This window comes from Delphinapterus leucas, chromosome 3 (assembly GCF_059928025.1).
Source record: "Delphinapterus leucas isolate spDelLeu-1000000601 "Yukka" chromosome 3, BTC_Dleu_Yukka2, whole genome shotgun sequence".
Classification (NCBI taxonomy): Eukaryota; Metazoa; Chordata; class Mammalia; order Artiodactyla; family Monodontidae; genus Delphinapterus; species Delphinapterus leucas.
In genome coordinates, this window is record NC_143131.1 from 151,130,951 (window position 1) to 151,153,644 (window position 22,694).

Sequence of the window (22,694 nt, forward strand, 5' to 3'; positions counted from 1 at the left end):
AGCTGTTGATTCCTTCTCTTGTTCTGGATGGAAGATAGCAACGAAGCCACTTCAAAGGGCTCAGCCTGCCTTTTTGTGTTATTGTTTAGATGAAGATATTTCCATTTATTAAAGCACACTATTTAAACATTTTTATCATGTTTCAAACTTGACTGTGTTCTGAAGGTATGAGCACAGGCAGACATAATGGGGGATGTTTTCCAGGAGAGAACATACCCTTATCAAAAGAGTTATCAGAATTTTCATGTATGGATTGAGAATCAAATTCTGGAGTTAGACCTGAATTTAAATTCATACTCACAACTTATTACCAGTCTCATCTTGATCAAACGGTTACCACACTTCTCATCAATTTCCTTATCTTTGAAAGCGGAATAAGAGAAGTATGCCTGGTGGAGTTACACATAAAGCTCATCCGATAGAATATTCATAAGGATTTTGCACAAAATATACATGGAAATATTTTAGCACCGAGTTTAGCATGCAATTCATCTTCAATACATTTAAGAGCTATTGTTTTATTATTATTATGCTATCATTAAATATCACTATTACTTAAATGTCATTATTGCTAAAATTGCTGTAAAATTACCGCAATAACCCATGATGAATTCCCCTCTTCTGTTTCCTTTGTTTAAATGGAAAATATATATATAAATCTAGACAGAGAACACTTTAGTGATCCTATTCAGTGGAGTGAGAATTTCCATGGCACTGATTAAAACAAATCCTGAATTTCATGGACTTAAGATAGCAGAGAGGGGCTTCCCTGGTGGCGCAGTGGTTGAGAGTTCGTGACCCGATCCGGGAAGATCCCACATGCTGCGGAGCAGCTGGGCCTGTGAGCCATGGCTGCTGAGCCTGCGCGTCCGGAGCCTGTGCTCCGCAACGGGAGAAGCTGCAACAGTGAGAGGCCCGCGTACCGCAAAGAAGAAAAAAAAGATAGCAGAGAGGCTAAGAGATTTGAAGTTAGACATCCCCAAGTGTGAATTCTACTGTGACCCTCTTCTAGCTCTAGAACCTTGAGGAAGTTTCTTAAACTTTCTGAGCTTTACTACTGGTTTCCTCATCTGTATCTTTTTCAGGACTATTTATCAAGCATCTTCCTGTTCTCTATGCTTGGACGTATCAATGAATAGATTAGACAAGAGCCTTTGCCTGCGTGCTCCTTCTTGCATGCTTTCTCCCTCCTTACACTCTCGTGTGGAAACGGATGTTATAAATAAATTCTATGCTTTGTCACAGGTTGATGGGCACTACGGGATAAGGAAAAGGATGTGAAGCTCACTGAAGAGGCTTGGGTTGGGAGTGCTGGAGGAGTGTACAGGTAGGTTCTGATTTTAGATAGGGTAGTCAGGGTGGATTTTATAAGTTGACATTTGAGCAAAGACTTGAAGTGAGGGAGTTGTCAGAATGTATGATGGGGAGACCACTCCCTGGGAGCAAGAATAACCAGTCCCAAAACTCTAAGGCAGAAATATGCCGGGCAGCTTGGAGGAATATCAAGGAGGCCACCCTGGCTGACTTAGTCAGTGGGGAGGAAGAGACAGCAGGAGGGCTGGAGGTCGGATATGTGATGGGATGGATTGGGTAAGTCCTGGGAGGCCATCACATGCATTGTGTCTTTTACTCTAAATGTAGGCAGCCAGGGGCAGGATTTTAGCCGAGGTGTGGCATGAACTGTCTCTTGTTTGAAAAGCATAACTCTATCTGTGGTCTTGAGGATGTGGGGAGAGAGTGGAGTCAGGGAGAATCTCGGGAGGCGACGACAGGATCCTCGAGGTCTATGTTGGTGGCCTGCACCAGGCTGCTAGCGGCTGGTAGTTCTCAGAAGTGGCACATTGGGAAGGTTGTGACAGCACTTTGTGGTAGATTGAATGCAAGAATGGAAAGGAAGAGGGGGTCAAGGGTGAATTCGAGATTTAGGGCCTGGGGAACTGGAAAGGTGTGGTTACTGTCACCTAAGATGGAAAAAGTTTGGGGTAGAGCGTGTTTGGTGGATTAAAGACCAGTTTTGGAGGTGTAAGATTTGAGATGTTTTCGTGACGTCCAAGCAGAGATGCTGCGTACACAGTTGGATACACAAGTCTGCAGTTCTGAAGAAAGGTCTGAACTAGAGATACACTTTAATACAATGGAGATATTAAGAATAATGACATGGAAGCGCTATTTTAAAGATAAAATGAAGTCATGCAGTTAGCACTCTGCTTTCTCAAAACATTTAGTAACTGTTAGCTAAAATAATTACCTGAAATGAAAAAATACCTATAGTTTGTTTTGTTGTTTGCAGTAAAAGTGAATAAAATGTCACAATTATTTTAATAGTATTTGTGACAGAGTAGTTTTAGGTAAGACACCATGACTACAAACATTTACAATAAACCTTTCAGTCTCCTACTTTTCACTCTGATAGGGTACTTGGAACCATATTTTGTAAGGTTTAAGTTAGTTGTCATAGGGTACCTCTTTAATTAGAAGTAATTCTGAACTGTCTAGTTCCATGCAGTTTTATATACATATATGTATAATTATTATTTTATGATTTATCAAACTCAGTTGAAAATTTGCATCACTGATATACATTAGAATTTAAGCATTTACCCCGGTATTCAAGGAAAAAAAGGTACTTGTCTTGTCATTTCCATAGGGGTACTTACTTTCACATCTTCCCTTCACTTTGCAATTGAAAACATGGCAGGGGAAATACTATCTTACTGGTCTTTGAGTTCCCCTTAGCTATCTGCAAGTCCTTAAACAGCCTTTGTGGCTTAACCAAAATTCTCTTCCATCTTCATTCCGCTAACAGATATTGGTCTAAGCATGTACTTATACTAAAAAATGCATGACCACGTTGTCTCTACACATCTATAATTTTATGTTAACACTATCATTATGTAAGCTATACTTTAGTTGTAATTATAACAGATTTTATGTCAACACACATCCATTTCTAGTGTTCATCTGGTGTTCAAGGGGAGAGCAGCATGTCGTAAATTTTATCAAAATATAACATCCGAAGAATAGAACAGAGGGTAATTGTGTAATTCTGTATTCACTCTAATTAAGTTCAGTGGAGTTGGCATAATAGAATTAAGAAGAAAAACAAAAGACTGAGGTACCATGGCTCCCTCTCCTTAACACACCCTTTCGTATCCGAGAGCAGAGACTCAGCACCTTTCTGTACAGAAATGGAGACAGGAAGAGGCCAGAGGATGAATGACAGGCACGAATGAGGTGGAACTTGGAAGAGCAACATGGAAATGAAATACTTCTTTTGTATTTGGTAGGTGGGGAAAATGTACCAGCGTGTATGCCTACTGGGACCACGTTTTCCAGAACAGTTAAGCCCAGTGTCAACTATGCTGTCCCACCTTCCTCGTAAGTACGAGCATACTGTTACTTGAATCTTTGCTTCCTGTTTCTTGATACCTGGTTGAGAAGATTATCACAGGAACTACATCATGTTAGCAAACACAGTGTTTTGAAATGATTGACACTCACTGAAGAGTGGCAACTCCAAGCTTGCTCTCTCTTGATCTTGGACTGTTGAGGTCTGGAGTGCAGGAGTGGGTTATGGGGAAAGACCATTGGAATTCTTATGTCTTCAGCATAATGGTTATAGCATAATGGTTAGGAGTGTAGGTGCTGGTTCAAATCTCTGCTTTCCACTTGCTAACCATATGAGCTTGGGCAATTTACCTGATTACCTGAACCTCAATACTCCTGCCTATAAAATGATGTTAATAATATTTCATCCTCATAGACTTGTTTTCAATGTTAAAATGAAGTCACTTACACCAAGCACTTAATACAATGCCTAGAGCATAGTAAAGTCTATTATTATTACTATTACCACTACTACTACTATTATTATTATTACTATCACGATGCCAGGTGCTATTTTTCCTATGCCTTATTCCATTATCTTCTGCCCTGTCCCCCCATTTCTGTCTTGTTTCTGTACAGGGGTAGGTTTGTCACAGAGCATTTTCTTTCCCTAGTGTCTGACTCTTAGTCATCAAGGTGACTGGTCCACGACCCGGCATTCATTGCTGCTCGTTGAAGCAACCCATTTTGAGAAGGGGAGCTGGATATTGATGCCAAGTTGGGTGAAGGAGAGAGAATTTTCTCTCTTCTGCACACAGAGAGCTAAGTGAAATATTCAGGCCTCAGAAGGAGAATCAGGCAAAGGGCAACATGCTTAATTTCATACCTTAGTGATTAAGAACAAGTCAGACAGGCTGGATTTGAACTCATTTCCGTCATGTACTGACAACGGGATCTTAGGTGCTTTTGTAACCCCTCTGAGGCTCAGTCAACATCTGAAAGAGACGAATAACATTATCAGGACCTAGCGTATAGCCTCGTTGTAATAAGTGAGTAAATCCTTTTAAAACGTTCAGCACGTTGTTTGGCATATAAACACGTAATAAAATTTAGCTTCTTTGACTACTACCGCTGCTAATATTAAGTAGCTGAGCAGATCCGAGGCCCATTTTTTTCTTAGATTGCACATAATCATTTGGACAACCAGCTCCCATTGATCAACCGTTGCTTATATATAAACCCCCATGAACCCAAAGGTGCTTTAACTCTCTCCCAGTCAGAGCCTGTTCTGGGGGCAGAAGCAACACCGGCACTACCCCCGTCATCTTTGCCTTTATTGTCACTACACTCGCCTGCCGTACTGAGCACTTTCTGTTTGCCAGGCACCAAATTTAGCCCTGCGTATGCACTATATCATGTAGTTCTCACACTCAGGTGGGAGACATTATCATCATCCCCAATTTTCAGATAAAGACGCTGAGGTGTTGGAAAGGTAAGAAAGTTGACCCACAGCAAGAGATGGAGCCGGAGTGTTCAAACCCTTCTCTCTGACCTCAAGAACCCTTAAATATTAGCATACTACTACATCCTGGTAAGAAAATCTGCTTCCAGCCACTCTGGTGAGAGTAGAAATGATTCTCAGTCCCCACATTCCTCTATTGCCCATGCCACCCTAGCCTCAGGACTAGAGGGGAAAGGAAGTGATCTCTTCAAAGAGCAGCCAAAGGGAACCTACTCCCTTCTGCCTTTTCGTAATCAACTAACCAATATTTTATTTCCTTCTTAAGAGTCCCCACATGTTCCTTTTGGTACTTAGCTTGGCCTTTTGGAATTCTGACATTCTGTACATGACTCATCCACTGTATTTCATGGTAATTTATTGAGGTCAAGTATAGGGTCTTACTCATCCTGAAGTCCAGTTATCCCGTCACATCTAACTCTGTTCTTTTCTTCTTGTAGGACATCTGCAGGTATTTATTTGAATTTTGTTGAATTGTTCTCATCAATAGTACATTAAAAGTTATACAGAAAGTGCTTTCTTATAAGGAAAACCATCTAAATAGATTTCTAGCTCTTTACTTTTTATAGCACTATTGTAGAATTATAGATCTCCAGGTAATATTTTTTAGATTGAGTTCTTCATATCATCTTATTTTTACATATAATGATAAATCTGAATTTTCTCTATCAAACCTCCGAGACTTCACTGGCTTGTAACTTAGCTTGTTGATTATGTGTTGTTGACTTTTCCATTTACAATGATATTTGATCCTGGTAAGGATGGGGCTGGGTGGGAAGGTACATCTTAGGGCCATAAATTGGTTTTGCAGAGAACTAACATAAAGATCTAAAGTCTCATCATATTTCTGCAGAACTCATGAATCATTTTATTATAATTCCATTCATTCAGGGAGTATAAAACCATTTTCAAATTGTTATTCCTAATTTGTTCATCTTCTCTTCCTTAGTCTTAGTGAGAAGAGAGCAGGCTGAATGGAAGAAAGTCATTATGACCACTGGGGCCACTAGGGTGGGCATCAGTCCCAGAGTTTTGTTATCATCTCTCCGCTATTAATATTGGCTAATGTCTTGAGTGCTTACTTGGTGCCAATTACTTAGCCGACCATGGCAAATGGATTGTGTCATTTCATCCCCTGATAGTCATACAATTAATGTATGTATTATTATGATATCCCATAATGCATACATGGAACAGAGCCTCAGAAGTGGTTATTTGCTCACAAAAATATGGTAGATGTGGAATTTGGACTCAGGTCTGATAGACTCCTAAATCACTCCTAGTGATTTTTACCACTAAATTAAAGTTGTATACCTCTGGAGAGTAGATAGTTTCTAAAATTTCCTCAGCTCTAACGTTTTATAATTAATTTTTTGTCTGATGGCAAGCTTAACAGTTAAGATGGGTAGGAAGGAATGCCAGCCTGTTGAATGGAATTTCCCTGAAATAAGCCTGTTTTATGACACCAGTTCACTCATTCATTCACTCAGCATGGTTTGAATGTTTGCTCTGTGCAAAGGCATTTTAGGCATCACAGTGGAGTGAGCGCCCCTTCCATAGACTCTCCTGCAGCACTCAGAGAAGTGTTGGACTGGTTTGCCTGTTATGGAATGGGGCTTGGTGATAGAAGCCTGGTTTGTCCTCCACTGATAAAACTAAGACATACTCATATGAGTTTATAGGCATCTTGAAGCCGTGGGATAGTAACACACATGAATCTTACCATTTTTGCCTGGGATTAATGATATAAAGGCTTTGGATTTGGGTATGGAAAATGGGTGCAATTATGGGCGTGTTGGTTCTACATATATATGGACATCACGTGTCATCAGCCTGCAGCTACCTGCCATTCCTCACTACTCCTTCTTTTCACAAACCAAACAAGTACCTTCTTATCTGTCCTGTGGATAAGCTCTTGACAGTGGCACTAGGACCTCCCTGAATAAGTACATCATTGGCTAAACCAGTGGTTTCTCAGATATGCTCATTGAACAACCCTTAAGGTGGATTGACATTCCACTGCCTAGAATAGAATATGGTGTTCTTTAGAAATCGGGGGGGGGGGGGGGGGAAATAGGCCACCAGATGTACTTTCTTTAATTTAAATTGTTTATATATATATATATATATATATATATATATGAACAATTGTTATATATGTGTATGTATACTTGTTCATATATATGAATGATTTAAAATTGAAGAGATATATATATACACACACATATATATATATGTATATTTAAATTTTGGCTTGTGTTAGCAAGTAGTAAATTAAATTATTAGCAGATCCATACTGCAGGGAAATAACCAATCAGATTTCATTCAATAGCTTGCTTTTTTGTAGATTTATGGTTGTGATTTTATATCTGCAGGTATGTTTGCTGAAGAAAATATTTCTACCACTTTACACAAAATTACATTCATTTAATACCAATGCGGCATGTCTCAAATGTCTTAATACAGTTTTAATCTTGAATCCCATCAGAAGTATGAAATTAGAAACATACCCCAAAATCATTTGAAGATAAATTACTTTCATTTCCCTTATACTTTTGAGACTTTTGAAAAATAAGTATTTAGTTGTACTTATCTGTTTCTGTCTCTCTAAGGATAGCAAACACTGAAACACAATTCTTTTTAAAAGTCAATATTAAAAATATATTGTCCAAGATGATCAAAACTAAGGAAGTGGCAAAGAAATTCAAAAATTTAAACTTTCAAAGGGTGCTTTTTTTGTGAATGTGTAGTACTTGTTCTTCTGAAGGAATTAATCTTTTTAAAAATTTAATTAACTTATTTTTTATTGAAGTATACTTGGTTTACAGCGTTGTGTTAATTACTGCTGTCCAGCAAAGTGACTCTGTTATACATATGTATATACATTCTTTTTCATATTCTTTTCCATTATGGTTTATCACAGGATATTGAATATAGTTCCCTGTGCTATATAGTAGGACCTTGTTGTTTAGCCAATCTATATATACCAGTTTGCATCTGCTAATCCCAAACTCCCAGTTCATCCCTCTCCCACCTGCTTCCCCCTTGACAGCCACCAGTCTATTCTCTATGTCTCTGATTCTGTTTCTGTTTCATAGATAGGTTCATTTGTGTCATATTTTAGATTCCACATATAAGTGGTATCATGGTATTTGTCTTTCTCTTTCTGACTTACTTTGCTTAGTATGATAATCTCTAGTTGCATCCATGTTGCTGCTGCAAATGGCATTATTTCATTCTTTTTTTTATGGCTGAGTAGTATTTCATTGTATATATGTACCACATCGTCTTTATCCATTCATATGTTGATGGACATTTAGGTTGTTTCCATGTCTTGGCTATTGTGAATATTGCTGCTGTGAAGATCAGGGTGAATGTGTCTTTTTGAATTATAGTTTGGTCTGGATATATGCCCAGGAGTGGGATTGCTGGATCATATGGTGGGTCTATTTTTAGTTTTCTGAGGAACCTCCATACTGTTTTCCACAGTGGCTGCACCAACTTACATTCCCACCAACAGTGTTGTAGGAGGGTTCCCTTTTCTCCACACCCTCTCCAGCATATGTTATTTGTAGACTTTTTAATGATGGCCATTCTGACTGGTGTGAGGTGGTACCTCATGGTAGTTTTGATTTGCATTTCTTTAATAATTGGCAGTGTTGAGCATCTTTTCATGTGCCTATTGGCCATCTGTATTTCTTCTTTGGAGAAATGTCTCTTTAAGTCTTCTGCCTATTTTTTTGATTGGGTTGTTTGCTTTTATTGTCATCAAGTTGTATGAGCTGTTTGTATATTTTGGAAATTAAGCCCTTGCTGGCCGCATCATTTGCAAATATTTTCTCCCATTCTGTAGGTTGTCTTTTCATTTTGTTTATGGTTTCCTTTGCTGTGCAAAAGCTTGTAAGTTTGATTCGGTCCCCTTTGTTTATTTTCATTTTGATTTCTATTGTCTTGGGAGACTGACCTAAGAAAATATTGGTATGATTTATGTCAGAGAATATTTTGCCTGTGTTCTCTTCTAGAAGTTTTATGGTGTCAGGTCTTATGTTTAAGTCTTTAAGACATTTTGAGTTTATTTTCGTGTATGGTGAAAGGATGTGTTCTAACTTCACTGGTTTATATAAGGCTGTCCAACTTTACCAACACCACTTGCGGAAGAGACTGTCTCTTTCCCATTATATATTCTTGCCTCCTTTGTCAAAGATTAATTGTCAAAGATTAACTGAGGTGTGTGGGTTTATTTCTGGGCTCTGTATTCTGTTCCATTGATCCATATGTCTGTTTTTGTGCCAATACCACGCTGTTTTGATTACTGTGACTTTGGAGTACTGTCTGAGTCTGGGGTGGCTATGCCTCCAACCTTGTTCTTTTTCTTCAGGATTGCTTTGGCAATTCTGGGTCTTTTATGGTTCTGTATGAATTTTAGGATTATTTGTTCTAATTGTGTGAAAAATGTCATGGGTAATTTGATAGGGATCGCATTAAATCTGTAGATTGCTTTGGGTAGTATGAGCATTTTAACAATATTAATTCCTCCAACCCAAGAACATGAGATGTCTTTCCATTTGTTTGAATCATCTTCACTTTCCTTTATTAATGTCTTACAGTTCTCAGCGTATAAGTCTTTTGCCTTCTTGGTGAGGTTTATTCCTAAGTATTTTATTTTTGGGGTTGTGATTTTAAAAGGCATTGTTTTTTTACATTCCCTTTCCGATATTTCATTGTTGGTATAAAGAAATGCAACCAATTTCTGTATGTTAATCTTGTATTCTGCTACCTTGCTGAATTCGTTTATCAGTTGTAGTAGTTTTCATGTAGAGTCTTTAGGGTTTTCTATATATAGTATCATATCATCTGCATCTAATGACAATTTTACCTCTTCCCGAAGGAATTAATCTTGAAGTTCTACTAAGACTTTTGGGATACCTGTTTTAATGAGCCACTACTTCCTGCCTGAGATTGCACTATGCGCCAGAGATTCTAGAATTAGCATACTAAAACTAATAATGCAAACAACAACAACAGATCTTCACAAACCTTCCTTGCAAGGAAGTAAAGTCCACTGGAAAAACAGACAAGTGAAACACACATTCAAAATGGCAGTGATTCTCAAACATTTATGTGCTGAAAAATCATGACAAGCATGATAACCAGAGCAATTACTAGACCCCTTCTCCAGCTGGTCAGGTGTAAGTCCTGTATCTGTATTTTTGGTGAATGCCTCCAGGAGAGTCTGAGACAGATGTTCTCAGTTGTCGTCAACCTTTAGTGTGCATCAGATTTGCCTGAGAATATTGTTAAAACACAGATTGCAGGGCTCCAGTGCCAGAGTTCTAACCAGTTCCCAGGTGTGGCTGATATTGCTGGCCCAGGGACCACATTTTGAGAACCACCTTTCAAAACTCTGCAGTATGCAGTTGTGTGTGTTGTGAATGCAGTATGCGGTTGTGTGTGTTGTGAATGAGACGGGCCCAGAGAACCAAAGGAGGGCAAAGGGACTGCCCTAAATTAGTCAAAGGTAGCAATAGCAGCTAGAATTGATTGACCCAAGAAAAAATTATAAGAACTTTACCTGCATTTGCTCATTTAATCCTTTCAGTAAGGTACATAGGTGCTACTTAGTGTTCCTCTTTTACAGGGGTGTCCAGAGAAGGTAACTACTTTGCCCACGTCCTAAACTGGTAAGTAACAGATTAAGAATTCAAGTCTAGGAAGTCTGATTCCAGAGCCCACACCTCTACCCTTTCTGCATGTAGAGAGGAGTAAAGGGTTGTCAGTGAAGCCTTCCTGGGGGCCCTGGCCTCTGAGTGTAGATAGAAGGATGAGTGGACATAAAGATCATTATTTGTGTGTGGTGGGGGTCGGGGAGGAAGTATGAGGGCTTCCAGAAGAGCCCGCCCTCCCCATACATCTGCTATAAGCAAGTCTGATGATCAGGAGTCCGGAACATGAGTATGACTATGGGATACTGAGAAGGGTTCTAGAACCCTGAGGTTAGAGTTCTGGATCAGTTAGTAGGTAACAGAAAGTGAATGAGTGATTTACCTTACTTTCCACGGGTAGCAGGAAGTTTGGAGATAGTCCCTCTAGCGTTAGTCCAGCTGCTGAAGGGCATCACCAGGGGACTGGGTTGCTTCGCTCTTCCAGCTTCCACATCTCTAGCACGTCCACATAGCTTCAAAGTGACCCCAGAATCTCCAATAGTGTTCCAACAATTTGGGCAGGAAGAAAGAAAAGGAAAAAAAAAAGAAATTAAGTAAGAAAAAAAAGGCAGTGTCTAACTCAGAGAGCAAATTTTTTACCACAGATGGTCAGCAGACTTGCACTTAGATCTCATCAGCTCGGATTTTAAACTGGCCACCTTAGCCTTAAGGATAATGGGGTCTCCTAAACCAGGGCTCTGATAGTAAGGAATAAGGAGAGAGTGGTACTGATTAGCAGTGCCTGCTGTCCCAAACAAATATTATCCCCAAACTATTTTTTTTTATCCTATATTTTACTTTAAAGAATGGAGGGGAAACATTATGTATCTGTAAATAGCCTTTTAGAAAGGGTACAATTATATAGTTATACAACCCCCTGGAGGGCTCCTTTCTTCTAAAATCTCTTTAAAAACTGTTCAAGGTTAAGGACATTTTTATCTTAATTTAGTAACTTGCAGTCGATTATCTTGGAATGACATCCTCTCTCTGCAGATGTTCTGTCAGGCTTTAGAAAATTCTAGAAGTGGACAGAGAAGTGTTATGGTACATGTATTTGCAATATGCACGTCTTTGAAATGAAATCCATTTAGGGACCAAAAGGCATTTCACGTCTTTGCTATACATTTTCACATATTTGCCTTTCCAGAATTCCTTTGAGCAAATCTGTTAGATGTAACCCATCCGTTTCTCCCATCTGAATTCTTTATTACTAAACGTTCTTCAGTATGCTCTCACTCCCCTCTGTCAAAGGCGTTTCTCTGGGTCCTCACCCTTCTCATCTCATATGTGAATGCGTATCTTAAACTGAAGCAACAGTCTGCTATGACTTCTCCATAACTTGAAGAACCCGTCTTTGTGGGAAAAAAAGTAGACTTACTAACTTAAAAGGTAAAATGTGCGCAGTGTTTCTGAGAATTAAAAACTAAGATAAAAACATAAGCAATGGAAAAAACTTACAGTGGATCCTTTTCAAAGACTTTATTTTACAGAGAAGGCAACTGAGGTTTAAAGAAAAAATGCGTTAGTTAAACACTAAATAATAAACCTTAAACCTCAGTGGAGCAACACATGGACAGTTCATTTCTCACTCACTCAGGAGTGTAGTATGGACTTTGGTGGTCTGAGGGTCAGTTTTCTGCTCAGTTATTCAGGGACCCACCACCTTCATCAAGTGGCTCTACGTTTGTCCTAAAAAGGAAAGGAGAGAGGAAGCTGCAAGCTACAATTATCAACTCGTTATCCTTCAGACATAAACTCTTCAGGTCACCTCTGGTCACATTCTTTGGGATAGAACCATACCCAGATGCAAGCGGAGATGGAGAATGTTGTTCCTATCTTGGTCCTAGTGATGCCTCTACAGGCTGGAGGAGCTAATTAAAGTGTAGTCAACAGCTCGTTGTTTCTGCCACAATGAGTGATTAGCCTAAGACTGTGGATTAATTATGTGTGTGTGTCACATATACATATAATACACACAAACATATATATGTGTGTGTATATATACATTTTTTAGCATGAGTTGACACAGGGGGCTTCTGCCGTATCAAAAGAGTACAAACTGCCTCTTGTTGCTTTTTCTTAATTGAAGTTGACTACTACTATCTATTTCCCTTCATTTTGCTACCTCCCCCCCACCTTTCAGTATTATATGAAAATTCTGAAAGAAATAATTTCAAAGTTTCCAGTGCTTTTAAAGGTAATAGAATACTCAGACCTTAACAATTTTCCTGTGTGAAACTTTTGCCAGACTAAAATAGTTACCTTATGAAAAGTAAATTTAGATTGATACAAAAGAGAAAATAAGCTGATTTTTTTTTTTTTACACAAATGCCCTGAGCCAGGGTGGAAAATAAATGGAAAACTGGAGGAATTTAGATCCTTTTATTGTAAATTTAAATATTTTTAATTGTAAAAATAATACAGGCTCATTGCAGAAACTCCAAAATTGAAAGGATTTAAAGAAAAAAGGAAAAATAACTCAAAATCCCATTTCTGATAAATCATCTCTGTAACATTTTTGAGGGTATCTTTTGAAACTTTTTTGTGACGGGGTGCATATAAATACAATGCAAGTATAAAATACCTTTAATTATTATATCCAACTACAAAACAGTTCTATAACATTTTTATTTAGTAATATAAGTATGATTACTCATCACCTAATAAAAATCTGCAGCATCATTTTTAATGGTTGAACAGCATTCTATTATTTATTTAACCAGTCCCTACTGTTCAGCATTTAGATTATTCCTGTTTTGCTTTGCTAAACAATGAGACAAGCATCCTTGTTCATATGTCTTTGAGCATTTGTTTATTTCCTTAGAATGGACTTCTAGAACTTGAATGGCTGGTTGTCAGTTCTGGTACATACTGACATATTGTCTTCCAGAAAGGTTACCGTGCTTTTTATTTCTACCAGGAATTTAACATCCAGTGTGGTTTCTTACACACACTCATCAGTACCAGTATTATCAATATCAATACCAGTATTATCACGTTTTTTAAAACTTTGTCATTCTAGTCAGTAAAATATGACACCTGAATTATTTTATTTGTATTTCTTTGATTAATAATAGCAAGGTTGAACATATTTTCCTATCTTAATTGGCTGTTAATACTTTTTAGTTTGTGACTTTATGACATCCATTTTTCATCGATGTATAACAACCTTTTATATATCAATGTGTTTATTTTGTTTGTTGTAAATGCAATTTTTTTCTCTTCATTTATTAATTTTTATTTTGTGTGTGTTGAACTTCTTTAATACTGTCAAGTCTATTCAAAAACCCTTTAATGAACACAACAAATGTGGAAAATCAGTCACTCTCCTGCATTTTGTAATCAATGTATTTCCTTTTGGGCAGTATGGAAATGTAAGTTCTTATTTCATCTTATGGTTGGAAAGAATCTATTCCCTCGGAAAGGGATTATAGTCTCCATGATGCAGTAATGGGAGATTTTATAGGGTAGGCAGGGTCTACAGAAGAAAAAACCCTAAATCACACTCCATTGGTGGTTGCCTTATTTATAAAAATGGCATTTGAGGTTGTGTGACTGCCATCAGGTAAGCAAAATTAATTTTTAGCATGAAGTACTCCTATCAGCAAGAACAGCCTAGGATAGGCTAGCGGTAAGAAGTGAGGGGTTATGGGATTGGGGCATAGCCTCTGTTTCCTCCAATGCAGCTGGAACTTTAAACTGTGGGGCTCCTGCTTGATCCAATCAGCCCAGCTAGTATGTGTTGCCAGGTAGGGTGAATAGACTCAGAAGTACAAGAGCTCATCCTTGGTCCCCTCTGGAAATGAGCAGAGAATACTGTGTCAAGCAGAGGTGATCAGTCCATGGTCTGGAGACTTGGATCTCCTCACATAGTCCTAAAAGTCAGGGTGAGACAAAATGCCAATACAAATTATATTGATGACAGTATCAATGAGGTGACATTGAGTCCTTTGACCCAACGTGTGTCTGCAGTGTGCCATCCATTAGTAAATGGGCAAAGCCATTTGACAGATCTATCTGATACAATGAATGAATCTGACACTCATAGTTTGAAAAACTGAAACTGTATCCATTTGTCAAGAACAGTGGCTACTTGTTCTGCTTTATTCCCCCTGGTAGAACTAGGTGACATTGCAGGCAGTAAGACGTTCGGCATTTCACCCTGGAGTAGCCCCAAAACTGAAGAAGCTGTCTTATCAATAGTTAGCTCCTTGTCACCAAGAATATTAAAGTAGATTTGTATGATTAGCAAATTAAAGAGACTGTAGTGCCTACCACTGCTGTATTCACTAAGGCACCCAAGTTATTCTAAAGAAATCCTAATAATACATTAGGACCGTTTTGAATATTTTTATTTGATTAGCCATAATCTTCTAGTTCTAACATCCATCACCATTTTGACCACTGAAACTTGGCCTTCTTTTCTTACAGCCTAGCCCTGTGGTCTTGGGCTAATCACTAACCTGCTTAGAGATACAATTTTCTTCTCTATGAAATAGAAACAATATTATACGCTTTGAAGGGCTGCAGGAAGATGAGCTGTAATGTTTATCAAGTGCCTAGTAAGTAGCCTGGCCCATAATAAATACTTGGCTAATTGTAGATGTTAGTTTCATTTTTAGTTTTATTTCCAAACATTGCTCTTTACTTTTGGAACTGTAAAATTTGTTTTGAGAGTGGAGGACTTGTTGTTTGGATTCCTCCAACACTCTCTGTATATTCTGTACTTCTATCCCTACATCGTTTATCTTAATGGAATAAATGATCTTTGGTCTGGTGATTCCAAGGTGATGAGGAGCTAAGCAGATGTTCAGTATACACCTGGAAGTATGGATTTTCATGCCCAGTGCAAATGTGGGAAAGGCATTATTCCCACATTATAAAGGGGGTAAAGACCTCCAACTTGAGGAGACTCTGGGTTGAGAGATGAGAGATTTACAGGTACTGTGTTTATCCTACAGGGTACCACAGGGGCTTTTATGTTCTGTAGCAAGAATTTGCACCTTATACCCTTGTAGTTAGAAGTAAAGCATACCACATAACTAATACCTAGTAAGCATTAGAGTTAGAATAAATACCATTTATTTAACGTTTCCTTTGTGTTAAGCATTTTACAGTTACAACATATGGATGGATACTATATTGTAATGGTTAAGAGTGTAGTTTTTTGAGCTGGATAATCCTGGATTGGAGTCTCATATTTATTACCTCTTTTTTTTTCTGTTTTATTGAGGTATAATTGACAAAATTGTAAGGTAGTCAAAGAGTATATCATGATGATTTGCTATACATATGCGTTGTAAAAGGATCCTTCCCATCACGTTAATTAATACATCTAACAGCTCATGACACCTTTTTGCTTTTTTTCTTTTTTTTGTGAGAACACTTAAGTTCTATTCTCTCCGAAAATGTTAGTTATACAATACTGCAGCTGAAAGTTTGTACCCTTTTACCAGTCTTCCCCTCTTTTCCCCACCCACACCCCAGCCCCTGGCAACCAGTTTTCTACTCTGTTTCTATGAGTGTGGCTTTTTTTCTTTTTAGATTCCATATATAAATGATATCATTCGTATTTATCCTGTCTGGCTTATTTCATCAGCATAATGCACTCCTGTTTCATCTATATTGTCACAAATGAAAGGATCTCCTTCATTTTTTTAAGGCTGAATAATATTCCATTACCTCTTAAATGGGTGACTTTTGGTACATTGTTTACACTTTCTAAGCCTCAGGGTTTCTTTTCTTCTGTAAAAAAAAAAATATATATATATATATATATATATACACAGGTTATTTTCTGATATGTGGAATGTTTGTTGAATAAACAGATAATTAGTTGAGATCATAAATGTGACACTTAGCACTGTATTAACATTTATTAATACTCTCCCTGTTAATTTCTACAATAAATTGTATAATAAGTAACAATAATAATAGTACTACTAGTAGTTTTAGAAAATGCATAGGATGTGCCAGTCATCATATACTGTACTATCCTCCTTCATGTGCACCACAAGTTACATGTGGATATCATCTTCCACATTGTTTCCTTTAAAGAAAATTGAAGCTCAGCAAGATTGAGTAGCTTGCTCCAGATGTGAACTCAGGTCTGAATCACTCCACATATAGGTTCTTAATGACTCCATGTCTTTAATTCCACATCTGCATTTGTTTGTTGTTGTTGTTTTTAACTTTCCAAGCATCTGATGTGAAATTCCTTTCTCTTTGGGGAATTTTCCACTTTGTGGGTCTTGGTGAGAAACAGAGCCTTCCTCTCGTTATACAAGCTGAACATGTCAGATACACTGTTTACTCACATGCTCAGTCTCCCTTACAGATGGAAAACAGTCGGGCGACCTCGGGTTGGCCAACTGCACCCTTCTCTTGGATTTTGAATTACAAATAAATGATGTAAAGAAGCAAGGCCAGCAGTGCTGGGTCAACCTCCTGTTTCCTGTTCCTGCTTGGTAGCAAGGCCAGCTAGGACTTATAACATCACTTTGGCCTGATCCTATAATTGCAATAGCATAGGCTTGGCTTTCGGTTGTTTAGTCTGCTTCTAGTTACTGAGACCTAACCATAAACTTCCAGAAGTTTCCTTTTCTGCTCAAATTAGCCGTATCTGGTTCCTGATGATTACAAATAAGACCTTTCCTGATATACAATGGTGACCTACTTATCCAGGCAGATGTAACATCGTCCTGGCGGGGACAGAGGGCAGGCAAGTTCCTTGAACAGCTGAACAAGAAGAAAAAGACCTAAGAAGGAAGAATTGAAGCCAGTTCTGCTTGTGTTATAATTCTACCCGCAGCTGCCTCTGTTTCACAGACCACATGCTAAGGACCGTGTCCCTTCCCCTGTAACAGACGAGCAAAGTAGACCCAGGCCTTCCAACCCAGAGACCAGCTGAGCTGTACCGTGGACAATCTAGGATGTGAAAGACTTCACTCAGTGTCTTTGTCACTTGACATATTGTTCCTCTCTTTGGGAAGTAGCTTCTTTGTGTGACAAGAATATGCTAAACCAACACTTAAGTGGACAGAGGTGAAAGATGCCAAAATTAGCTACAGAAAAAAAGGTGTAAAGACTTGTATTTTCTGTTATTTGAAGGTGTTAAGACCCCACATAGAATATGAGTCCTTTAAAGGAAAGTTGTGAATGGCCCAGGGAATGTTGAATTTCCATGTGGCCATATGTTCTTGATCGGTCACGATGATGATGATGGTAGCAGCAGTAGCATTTATCAGTGTTTCCTGGGTGAGAGGCACTTTATCCTAATGACCTTTTATCCCCATGACGACCCTGTGAAGTAGGAAATACTGTTTCAGCATCTTCAGAGTTTTTCTTTTTTTTTTTTTTTTATCAGGAATTTACCCTAGATCACAGTTGGGTGGTAGAACGACCAGAACTGGACACTAGCCTTTCCTGAATTCCCAGAGTGTGATCTTAGCAGTTGTATTGCCTGATGCAGAGCCATGTAAATGTTGCCAAAGCAATGAAACGTGTACCTATTTCTAAGAGATTCTAACTCAGAAGCTCTGGGGTTTAAGTGCAGAGCAGTTGAGTGTGATTGTCTTTACAGACAGTAGATAACTTAAGAGAAGTTGTTTAAAAGTATATTTGCATATTGCACTACACTCTCATGTCTGTGATTGGTTAGCTATTGAGTAACTAACACAAATCCCAATCCCATCTCTAATCTCATTCATCTCTTGTATATTTGACCTAATTGAGGCAGTATTTTTTTTGTTCTTTCCCACAAACACACATCGAACATCCAAAACATGCTTACCATTTGTGAGCATATTCTCTTAGTTATTTAGGAGTTGAGTAAGAGTGAGAGAGAAGGGCTTCCCTGGTGGCGCAGTGGTTGAGTGTTCTGCCTGCCGATGCAGGGGACGCGGGTTCGTGCCCCAGTCCGGGAAGATCCCACATGCCGCGGAGCGGCTGGGCCCGTGAGCCGTGGCCGCTGAGCTTGCGCGTCCGGAGCCTGTGCTCCGCAACGGGAGAGGCCACAACAGTGAGAGGCCCGCGTACCGCAAAAAAAAAAAAGAGTGAGAGAGAAAAAGACACATAAATATGAAATACGGTCATCATTTTTTTAATATCCTTTATGTTGTTAATCCCTCTTAGCATTTACTGCCATTCACTCATTTGTATTATTTGGGGTATAGCAGTTTATTCACACAGCATTTTTACATATGGCTTATCATTTGTATTCTATTTTAATAACACTAATAATTATAGACTATTGACAAACTCATCAGACCCTACATATTCATTTCAAAATCATGAAAATAAGGTGGAAAATGAGGTGTAAAGTGGAAAATCTATGTGTACGTTTTCATTGGTGGAATGAGGAGCTACCTGAATATCACTCCTTTAGCTTTTCCTTCAAATGGTGCACTTTTTCCTCCATGCATAGGAGTCACTTCCATTAGGTAAACAGTAGTCTTGAGGGCAAACCTCAGAAGTAGAAACAGGAGAACTTTTCAGTTATGGTAAAATCAAACATATTTTTCTTCAGTAGTGAAAAAAAATTCTTCATGAGAAGTTCAACCACCGTGAGTTCCATGGTGAAAAACTTTCCCCTTATAGATGCAACTTCCCCCAGAATTCTGAGAAATGTCGGTAGTAGAGAGGGGTGTTGCATACACCTGTTTCATTTCCCTCTGACTTTTCCTTCTCCTTTCTCTATTGACATTAAAATCTATAGTGAAAGCACATAGTAAGCAGTCTAGGACAAAATCTAGAATTATTCTTATGTGATCAAATGTACTAAAATAACAAAAGCAAATCTTATTTCTAGCTAATAAAATAGCATTCCTTATATGATGTCATATTATGGTAGAAAAGAAATATATGCGTCTATTTTCTTCTATATTAAAACTGCTAAGGAGTGGGGACCCATGAACTAAATCAATTGTTTTGGGTTCAAGTTGTAGTTTTTAGTAGCCATCCTTCTTAGCAAGTTTTCAGAAGCAAATGTAGTTCGTTTACTATCACCACTAAATGTGCAATTGTGTAGATTTGTGGAAAAAAGTATTATCAAATACATATACTTGAAAATGATTTGTGTAAATTTATCTATTCATATTATTATTCTCCCCAAGTAAATCAAAATCTATATACTGTGTTTTTCTTCTATAGCTTAAAAGGGGAATGTATGTTGAAACTTATTCAAATATTTATTAGGTGTCTACTAAGTGCCAGGCACTCTACTAGGCAGTAGAGCTGTTGTATTAGAGGTGGAAAATGTCCTTGACCTCCAGAACTGATACTCTTGTAAGAGAAATACTGGGTCAAACTAAGTCAACAGTTTCTTTGCTACAGAGCTTTTTACCAGTCTTGTGAATTATGAGTCTCTGATAAGGAGATGTAGTGGACAACAGATCCCAAATTTATTTGAAATCTTTTCCTTCATGGACTGTCTCATAGGATTTATGATCCACTGAACACACTTGAGACACACTAGTATTCTGCAGTGGTTAGTTAATTGTTTTCTATTAAACAACTATATACTGAATCCATGATATTATTATCTGGATTTTTTGGAGGATACAATGATGTACATGGCCACTGTGATGATAAGGGGGTCCAGTTTAGTTAAGAAGAGAAACAAACCACAGGAGTTATAACTTAACGTAACAAAAAAATACACACACATATACATATATTTATATGTAAATTACTATTTATATAGTATACAATGTCTTCTGAAGAAGATAGAGTTGTTTGTAACTTGGGATCTCACAGGAGGTTTCACAGAGAAGGTAGACCCTGAGCTGGGCAGAATTTCAGTAAGTTAATTTGGTTCTGACCGTACGATAAAATCAGGTATTTGCACTGGTCAATCTGACCTTGATGGAACAGCATTCCATTTGCAGGGAATAGTGTGATCAAACATGCAGTGGTAGAGATTGCCAGATTGTAATATTCCAGTGCCTGGAAAGTGTTGGAACATCTGCTTTCTCCACGGTCTAGAAAAGTGAATCTCAAGTGAAATGCACGTATAATGGAGGCCAGTGCTCTTTGCTTTGTACACTGCTTTGATTCTACAACATACAACAATGTAGTGATCTGTTTCAGATTGTCATTATTCGAGAGGGTTCTTAGTAACAGGAGTGGAAAAGGAAGACCTCCCTTCCTGTGTTTCTGCCCTATGCTCTTAAGCCAGAAAAGGTACCAACATCACTGACGTGACCTTGTCTCAGGTATCTATCAGGATCTACTAGAATCATTCTAGTGAAAGGTAACTAGACGTCCAAAGGACTTAAAAGATACACTATAACCTCTGTATACTTTATATACCTGGTGAAACAAAAATGTCACCTGAGTGGTCCCCTTCCCTAGAAATACCAGTATGTTTTTCCAGTGCATGGCAGAACTTTGCAGGTAAAACTGGGATAAAGGTGAAGAACAGTCTTAAAATTCTAGTCCTTGAACAGCACCTAACACACAACAGGTTTTCAATAATCTTAGCAACAGTATTCACAAATAATGACCGTCAGCGTAACTGCTCTTTTGTGCCAAAATACATTACCATATTCCTTTTTTTCCTTCAGCTTTACAACTTGGGTTCTACTATTGTTTCCATTTTACAGATTAGGAAAGTGAGTCTCAGAGATGCTAAGTCACTTGGGCAAGGTCACAGAGCTTGTAGGAGATAAACCTGCACCCTTACTGTTGGATCCTACCAACCAGACCATAATTTAAGTCCTTCAAAATATACCTCAGAACCTTTGAGTAAATTAATGAATAAATCCTCCTAGTCAGACTGACCAGATCATTATATTAGGTTCAGCTATAAGTGGAGGAAAGTCATAATCATAGTTGGACAGTTAATACAGTAATTTACTTGCTTTGAATTTTCTAAATGATGTTTAGCTGGTAGTTTCATGATGATAACCATCGAATAAAAACAGGCATATTTTGGTGTTTGGAATAAGATCTCGTATTGAGTAAAATACGTATTGATTCCTAGACCTATATGATGTGAGTAACAGATGACATTGAGATGTCATCTAGAAGTACTCCTGTGCAGTTCATCATGTCAACCCAGCTAATAATTTTAGAATGTTCAGAGTGAATAATATATGCAGCCATAAAGCATATTTCTAATCAATGCAAATAATATTTTTCCTATGCTAAACCCAGAGTTAAGTTATAACACGCATCATAAGATTAATGGGCCATGTTTTCTTCATCACTTTGCTAAATTTCTTAGTCTGGAAACCATTCAGAAGGTTGCGAATTGGAGCTGAGCAGTAGTAGTGACACTGTGCCTCTGATGATGAAACTATTTCCACCCCGACCCCTACTGCTCCCTTCTTGGGAAAGAAGGCAACATGTCTCCTAGAAAAAGTCACAGGTTTATAAGCTGGCTTGTATAATACGTTTGGAGGAATAGTGTGTCTTTTAAGCAGAGCCTATCTCGGCATATAAAATAATTTTTACCTACCATTTAATGAAATTAACACTCACTTTGAGGCTCGGTCTTTTGCCATTTGACTCCTGGATCACGTCTATGGATATATTTTTTTCTTGAGACGAAGTGTGAACCCAATATAGTATCCATCATTCAGTCTATCTAGCTGATGTACATCCTCTGAAGCACAAGCTCCCTGAGGCCAGGCACTTTATCTGCTCTATCAGTGTAGCCCTGATGCCTAGTGTCTAGCTTTTGGAGATTCTTAATAAACATTTGTACTGAATAAGGTATGTATATGGTGAGCAAAAGTTGGCTTCCCATTTTACAGTCAAGAGTATCCCACTCATGTTCTGTGAACACTGGATAGCAGAATCTTACTGTTATTTTTCTGTTCCCTTTGCAAGATTCCTGAAAGGGCATTCCTGTCCTTAGAATGTCCATCTCCTCCCATCTTCCTGGAGAATAACTCTTCTTTCTGAAATACTTAGCCCCATTATTGACTCTTTAAGACTGAATGTATTACCTCCTTACAAACAGGAAAATGCAGTGCTTTTTTTTTTTTTCGACAATTTATCACCAGAAAATTATTCTAACACCTGAAATTCTGGACCTAAAATGCCTGGACTAGTGGTTCTCAAAGTCTGGTACCCAGACCAGCACATCAGCTGCACGTAGGAATTTTTAGAAGTGAAAGTCTTGGGTCCTGCTCCAGACC

General features: G+C 38.2%; 1 protein-coding gene across 6 annotated transcripts in view; it reads left to right on the forward strand.

The window, feature by feature from the left end:
• The window catches only part of LOC149749746 (2'-5'-oligoadenylate synthase-like protein 2), a 160,775-nt gene that overhangs the window by 91,729 nt on the left and 46,352 nt on the right, over positions 1 to 22,694 (forward strand). For 3 of the 6 annotated variants that reach the window (XR_016392480.1, XM_089908502.1, XM_089908501.1), the window contains 2 exons: positions 1,246 to 1,327; positions 3,164 to 3,378. The gene's annotated coding sequence lies outside the window, so the exon portion shown is untranslated. Of the gene's footprint in view, positions 1 to 1,245; positions 1,328 to 3,163; positions 21,913 to 22,694 lie in introns of those variants that run through there. The other 3 variants (XR_016392483.1, XR_016392482.1, XR_016392481.1) reach the window with 3 other exon arrangements.